Raw genomic sequence first — 8,183 nt, forward strand, 5'->3', positions numbered from 1 at the left:
CCGTGCATTCGATTCCGGTGATCTTTATATCAATTTCAACCAAAATCGCCTCACCTTTCCAGTGGCACTATTGGGTTTCCAAGTTGAGGCCAGGTTCAATCATTCCTTTCCAAATCATGCATATGCATCACATGTCGCATCCCGCATATCATACCATGTTCATGTGTTGGTTGTTTACTATGTTGTGTGCTTCTTTCTGATGTTGCTTCTTCGGGTTGGTTCCGATAACATCGTGTTTGTGAGGACCTGTTCGACTACATCCGTTTGTCTTCTTCATGGACTCGTTCTTCTTCCTTGCGGGATTTCAGGCAAGATGACCATACCCTCGAAATCACTTCTATCTTTGCTTGCTAGTTGCTCGCTCTTTTGCTATGCCTAAGCTGCGATACCTACCACTTGATTATCATGCCTCCCATATTGTTAAGCCAAGCCTCTAACCCACCTTGTCCTAGCAAACCGTTGTTTGGCTATGTTACCGCTTTGCTCAGGCCCTCTCATAGCGTTGTTAGTTGCAGGTGAAGATTGAAGTTTGTTCCTTGTTGGAACATGGAGATGTTGTTCCTTGTTGGAACATGTTTACTTGTTGGGATATCACAATATCTCTTATCTAATTAATGCATCTATATACTTTGTAAAGGGTGGAAGGCTCGGCCTTATGCCTGGTGTTTTGTTCCACTCTTGCCGCCCTAGTTTCCGTCATATCGGTGTTATGTTCCTGGATTTTGTGTTCCTTATGCGGTTGGGTTATAATGGGAATCCCTTGACAGTTCGCCTTGAATAAAACTCTTCCAGCAAGGCCCAACATTGGTTTTACCATTCGCCACCTAGCCTTTTCTTTCCCTTGGGTAGGCCTGCCCAAAGGTCATCTTTATTAAACCCCCGGGCCAGTGCTCCTCTGAGTGTTGGTCCAACCTGTCAGCTGCCGGTGGCCACCAGGGGCAACTCTGGGCTGGCCTACCGGAACCTTGGACAATCCGGTGTGCCCTGAGAAAGAGATATGTGCAGCTCCTATCGGGATTTGTCGGCACATTCGGGTGGCTTTGCTGGTCTTGTTTTACCATTGTGGAAATGTCTTGTAACCGGGATTCCGAGTCTGATCGGGTCTTCCCGCTAGAAGGAATATCCTTCGTTGACCGTGAGAGCTTGTGATGGGCTAAGTTGGTACACCCCTGCAGGGTTTTGAACTTTCGAAAGCCGTGCCCGCGGTTATGGGAAGATGGGAATTTGTTAATGTCCGGTTGTAGAAAACCTGAAGATGACCTTACTTAAAATACATCAACCGCGTGTGTAGCCGTGATGGTCTCTTCTTGGCGGAGTCCGGGAAGTGAACACGGCGTTGGAGTTATGCTTGACGTAGGTTGTTCTAGGATCACTTCTTGATCATAGTTGTTCGACCGTGCTTTTGCCTTCTCTTCTCGCTCTCATTTGCGTATGTTAGCCACCATATATGCTAGTCGCTTGCTGCAGCTCCACCTCATACTTTTACCTTACCCATAAGCTTAAATAGTCTTGATCGCGAGGGTGTGAGATTGCTGAGTCCCCGTGACTCACAGATACTTCCAAAACCAGCTTGCAGGTGTCGTTGAACCGTGCAGATGACGCAACCAAGGTCAAGGAGGAGCTCGATGAAGATATTGTCCTTTGTGTTGTTTCCGTTTCCAGTTGATCAATAGTGGAGCCCAGTTGGGACGATCGGGGATCTGTAGCATTTGGGGTAGTCTTATTTATTTTGGATCCGTAGTCGGACCTTGATTGTAACTGTTGATGTAATGTTTCTCTTTCCCTTATATATTGCATGGGCTGTGTGAAGATTCCCTCACTTGCGACATTGCTTTCAATGCGGTTATGCCTCTAAGTCGTGCTTCGACACGTGGGAGATATAGCCGCATCGAGGGCGTTACAACCCCCTACGTGAGATCCGCCGGTTTTGACACCAACAGTAGCCCGTCGGTCCAGCATGTACCAGTTCGTGGATGATGCCCTCTATAGGAGAAGACCAAACGGTGTGAAATTGAAGTGCATTCCTCGAGAGGACGGACTGGGGCTATTGGCAGAGATACATGGAGGCATGTGTGGCTCCCACATCAGATCAAGGGCTCTTGCCGACAAAGCGTTCCGGTAAGGTTTCTTCTGGCCCACCGCCCTCCAGGATGCAACTGCGCTAGTAACGAAGTGTGAACTATGCCAGTCCCATTCAAAGAAGCTTCATCAACCCGCCTAAGCTCTTCAAACAATCCCTCTTTCCTGGCCATTTTTGGTCTGGGGGCTCGACATACTGGGCCCCTTTCCCCGTGCTACCGGGGCTTTGAGTACTTGTACGTCGCGATCGACAAGTTCACAAAGTGGCCGGAAGTGGAGCCAGTGAGAAAGGTAATAGCACAGTCAGCTGTCAAGTTCTTCAAGGGACTAGTTTGCCGTTTCGGTGTGCCGAACAGAGTCAGCACCGACAATGGCACGCAGTTCATGAGCTGCACTTTCATGTAGTACATTCAAGACCTCGGCAGCATGGTCTATTTTTTGCTTCTACTGCCCATCCTAGAAGTAACGGCCAAGCTGAGAGGGCGAATGAGGAAGTGCTGCGGGGCCTCAAGACCAGGACATTTGACAAGCTACACAAGTGCAGAAGGCGCTGGACTGATGGGTTGCCAACGGTTCTTTGGTCAATCAGGACGACACCAAATCAAGCCACTGGCCAGACACCCTTTGCCCTGGTATACGGGGCAGAAGCAGTTCTCCCCACTGAACTCATATACGGGTCACCTCGAGTGCTCTCTTATGATGAGCTTGAGCAAAAGCAGTTGCGCGAAGATGATGCGATGCTCCTGGAGGAAGATCGTCTTCGGGCTGCTGTGCGAGTCGCTCGATATCAGCAAGCATTGCGCCGCTATCATAGTCGCAAGGTTCAAGCCCGAAGCCTTGAGGAAGGTCACCTTGTTCTTCGACGGGACCAATCCCCCAAGAATCCAAACAAGTTGACGCCGAAGTGGGAAGGCCCTTACCGGGTAATACGAGTCACCAGGCCTGGCATAGTCCGCTTGGAGACCGAAGATGGCATTCTGGTGAGCAACTCCTGGAATATTAAACATCTTCGCAAGTTTTACCCCTAAGGCGCGGTTGCTGGGAGCCCCGGCAACCCCCGTTTCATACTAGCCTTGTCGCCGAGGCATGTAACCCTATGTACGGAGCTAGGTACAGACCCTGTGCGTGGTCAGGCAAAAGGAATCCCTTAGTATTTATAGTTTCCTATTGATTTCCATATTTGTGTATATACATATATGCATGCTTCTCTAGGGTACTGTACTGCTTTTTGATTCTAGTAAATGTTAGTGAACCACCAAGGTTCTGTGCTTTTGTCCTCACTTCTTTCCACTCATAGCAAAGACGCGCGATCCTGCCAAGGACCCGGCTCCGGCAAGAAGTTGAGAAGACCGCCCGGTACGGCGATCCGCGGCAAACCAAACAGATAAAGTGTTCCTCTTGCACATTCGTATTTGTAACCTATGACTTGTGCATTAGAAAACCTCGCCACTCGTCTTTAAGGACTCGGGGGCTCCCATTTCCGACTCGAACGCTGGTTCGGTCAGAATGGTTGTGGTGACACTTGTCAAAAAGAGGTGGACGGGAGGCTGGGCCCTTTGTCTGTAACCCGGCAGATGTGATTCTCTGGCAGGCGCAAGGGGCGCCGGCAAGGTGGCTTGCTGGAAGGACTCGTTTATTTACACTATGAAGGCATTTGACGAACATACACATGCATGAGCTACCAGCAAGAGTAGATTTTTTCATTAATATGCTGATGCAAGTACAAAGGTTACAGGATACAAGCATGGGCTCGAGAGATTACATTATATAGAAATTAAGAGTTGGCATGTGCCTACAATTTAAGGAGAAAGATAGGTTCCCTGTGATCTCCATTCTTGCCCTTTTCCTCCCAGGTGCGGCAGGTGAAGGAAAAAAGGAAGCGGCGGGAAAACCCTCGGCAGGGCACGGGGCCGAGGGAGGGGGCGGCGCGGTTAGTTAAAGTCGACGTCCTCCCGCTTGACGCTCTCGTCATCGCTATCGTTGTCCTCCTCGTCACTCCCGCTCAAGGAGGAGGGTTCTCCGTCAGAGGAGCTCTCCGCACAACACCTCAAGCGATCCCAAGAGCCCGAAGACCTTTATGGAGAGCAAGCTGTCCTCCATCAATTTGAATTGGAGGACGAGTCCCTCCGATAGGCTATGGGCACGGGCAAAGGTCTTCCATCCACGGCGAAGATACATAACATGAGGGGCTGGGAAGACGACGTCGACCCGCATGCTGCCATTCCCGCAGCCCCTCATGTTCAGCCTCAAGGCTTGAGGTGGATCAAGCTCCATCTCCTGAGCAAACGGAGTGGGGAGACGAAGACGGCCGCACACTGGCCCACCCAGCCTGTCGTAGAACTCGCGGGGCTGGTCTCCGACATGGCCCTCCATTGGAGGAGGAGCCGCTGGCAGAGGCGAAGCCGGTGCACCGCCCCGTCCTCCTCCTCCCCGAATGCCACGGCGGCCTCGGCCTCGCCCCCTCCCTCTTCCTCTCGTGGCCGGCTCCGCCTCCATGAGCTCTTGGGAAGGAAGGGCACACTGTCGAGCGGAGGCCCTCATCGCCGCCATCGGAGCACCAGCACGCCCTCTCGCCATGATGAAGGGAAGAATGGAGTCGAGGCGGAGGAGATGAGCGCTAAAGGATCGAAGGACGCCGTCCCCCTCCCCTTCTTCTTATAAAGGGGCGCGGCTGAGGGAGTCCTGGACTAAGGGGTCCTCGGGCGTCCGGCCTGTTAATCATGGGTCGGACTGATGGGCTGTGAAGATACAAAGACTGCACCCGTGTCCGGACGGAACTCTCCTTGGCGTGGAAGGCAGGCTTGGCAATCAAATAAGTAGATTCCTTTCTTTGTAACCGACCTTGTGTAACCCTAGATCCTCCCGGTGTCTATATAAACCAGAGGACTTAGTCCAGAGGGGGGACAATCATTACGATAGTCACATAGGCTAGGCTTTTAGGGTTTAGCCATCTCGATCTTGTGGTAGACCAACTCTTGTAATACTCATATTCATCAAGATCAATCAAGCAGGAAGTAGGGTACTACCTCCATAGAGAGGGCCCGAACCTGGGTAAACATTGTGTCCCCTATCTCCTGTTACCATCGACCTTAGATGCACTGTTCGGGACCCCCAACCCGAGATCCGCCGGTTTTGACACCAACAGGGGCCGAGGCTCGGCCACCCCGCTCGACCAATCTGGGCGCCGAGGGGCACAAGGAATCGGGACCGAACCGCTGCTCCAATCAGCGACGACCCAGTTTCCCGCCTCCACATTATGGCATGTGCCCTCCGCGTCCACCACCTACCCTCCTCGGGGCATGAAGGGCATGTGGCAAGCGAGCCGGAATCAAGAGGGCGACTAAAGCGACCGCATTCCACCCCGTGACCATGGGGCGCGGGCATCTTGAAGGCCGCGACCCGAGTCCACCTAGTAAATGAGCCGCGCCCCTACCCTTTTATGGGGAAGGCGCAGGCCGCCTCTTTACCATTTACTACGATGTGACGCATGAGGGCAGCAACCTCCCCACGCATGACCCCCACGTCACGCACGACCCCCACGTCGTGCATTCAACGCGGGTCGTAGGGAAGTGCAACGAGCGAGGGAGTTAAATCAGTACAACCCGGCCCCGCGTGCCCGCGCACCGTTTTGGGCCTAGACCAACAATCCATCGCGCTTATGTATGGCCCAGTCATGGGGGCTCCTGTCTGTGCACAAAAGGAGGGGTCCTATTTTGTACCCCTTTACTTGTGCGTGGGCAGTTGGAGCCGCGCCTACGGACACACCTAGCGGGGCAGAGGAAGGAAGCAAAGCCAGAAAACCACCAGAACAACGCCAAGCCAGAAACACAATGAGCGGAGGGGCGAGGTGGACTCCCCGGCAAGGCCCTTGCCGAGGCGGCCTCCGCAGCCCTGGCAAGAACCTTCCCAAGGCAACTTGCCCGATAGCAGCAGAGCTGCCCCTCTTGAGCCCAAGAGTTCCAACACCATCAACCACTTTGGAACCGAGGCTCGGGAGGCACCTCCAAGGTGGCATGCAAATCATTGTGGAGACCAGAAGCACACAAGATTAGATGACAACCAGAAGACGAAGATCCTCGGCAACATCCTTGCCAAGGATACCCACGAGACCGCCGGCAAGACCCTTGCCGGGGACGACCACGATGCCGCGGCAAGACCCTTCTCGGGGCCCCCGCAAGACTCTTGCTGAAGACATCCGCAGGGCCACAGCCAGGCCCGCATCTCCCAAGACTCCACCACCGTCCCCATGCAGCTGTCAGCCCACCAGCTAGGCTGGCGCCTGCGTGGCGACATGCGGCCTCTAGGCCGATTCGGCAAGCACCTGCGTGGTGGCATGCAGATCTTCGTGAAGACTCTACGACCGCACCAACTCAGCAGCCAGCCAGCATGGCACTAGACGCCTCGACAGTTCGGACGCGCGTCGAAGCCAGGCGAAGCGGCGACATCTGGGACGAGCTTCCTTGCCATCCCCGATAAAGTAAGAAGGGCACATCGGCATCGCATTAAATGTGTTTGTCCTACGGTGCCAAGATATAGACTCGACTACTGTATATCTTTCCACCTCCTGTGTGCCACTGTGGCAGCCCCTTGGACTATAAAAGGAGGCCAGTGGCATACAGAGAGAGGATTCGGATTTTTGGACCCTGCACGCCTTGTAGCTAGTCCAAGAACACCAGATAAACAGAAACCAACAGGAGTAGGGTATTACGCATCACTCGCGGCCCGAACCTGGATAATTCCACCCCTGTGGTGATCTCTCAATCACACTCTTTCCACAACCCCGCGCCCGCCAACCGTAGCAAAAAGGGATTCCTCGTGATCCCGTAGGTGTCGTTTCCCCTGACAGCATGAATATTGAGACATAAGTGAGTCAAAGCAATAGTCTATAATTTGACATAAAGACATCAATACTCAGGCATCCCAACAAACAATCATGTCTTTCAAAATATCAACGCCAAAGAAAGCTATCCCTACAAAATCATATAGCCTTGTCATGCTCTGTCTTCTTAACAGAAAGTATTTATCATGCACAACCCCGATGACAAGCCAAGCAATTGGTTCATACTTTTTAACGTGCTTTAGATTTTTCGGCTCTCATGCAATACATGAGTGCAAGCCATGGATATAGCACTATAGGTGGAATAGTGTATGATGATAGGGGTAAATATAAAGAAGACAAAAAAGTAAGAAAGTCTCACATCAACGCGGCTAACCAACGGGCAATGGAGATGCCCATCAATTGATATCAATGCGAGGAGTAGGGATTGCCATGCAACGAATGCAAGAGGTGTATGAAAGCTCAATATGAAAACTAAGTGGGTGTGCATCTAATCGTATAATGAAAAATTCCTACTAGTATATGAAAGTGACAACATAGGAGACTCTCCATATGAAAAACATAGTGCTACGTTGAAGCACAAATGTTGTAAAGGATACTAACAATGCCCCTTCTCTCTTTGTTTATTTATTTTTGCTTTCTCTTTTTTTCCGTTCTTTTTTCTTTTTTTATTTTTCTCTCATTGTCCGGAGTCTTATCCTGACTTGTGGGGGAATCATAGTCTCCATCATCCTTTCCTCACAGGGGCACTGCTCTAAAAATGAATAATGATGATCATCACACTTTTATGTACTTATAACTCAAAAGAAATAAAAATTACAACTCGATACCTATGACAAAGTATGACTCTATATGAATGCCTCCGGCATGTACCAGGATGTGCAATGCTCTAGTGTAACATGTATGAAAAATGATGAACGGTGGCTGAGCCACAACTACTATGTCAGCTATAAGATCATGCAAAGCAATATGACAATGAATGCTCAAGTCATCAAAATGGAAGTAGTGAAATTTGCATGTCAATATATCTCGGAATGGTCATGGAAAAGCCATAATAGGTAGGTATGGTGGCTGTTTTGAGGAAGACATAATAAGGCTTATGTGTGATAGAGCATATCATATCACGGGGTTTGGATGCACCTGCGAATTTTTCACCATGTCTCAATGTGAGAAAGGGCAATGCATGGTACCGTAGAGGCTAGCAAATTGCGGAATGGTAAGAGTGCGTATAATCCATGGACTCACATTAGTCATAAAGAACTCATAT

Source organism: Triticum dicoccoides, chromosome 4A (assembly GCF_002162155.2).
Source record: "Triticum dicoccoides isolate Atlit2015 ecotype Zavitan chromosome 4A, WEW_v2.0, whole genome shotgun sequence".
In the NCBI taxonomy this organism is placed as follows: domain Eukaryota; kingdom Viridiplantae; phylum Streptophyta; class Magnoliopsida; order Poales; family Poaceae; genus Triticum; species Triticum dicoccoides.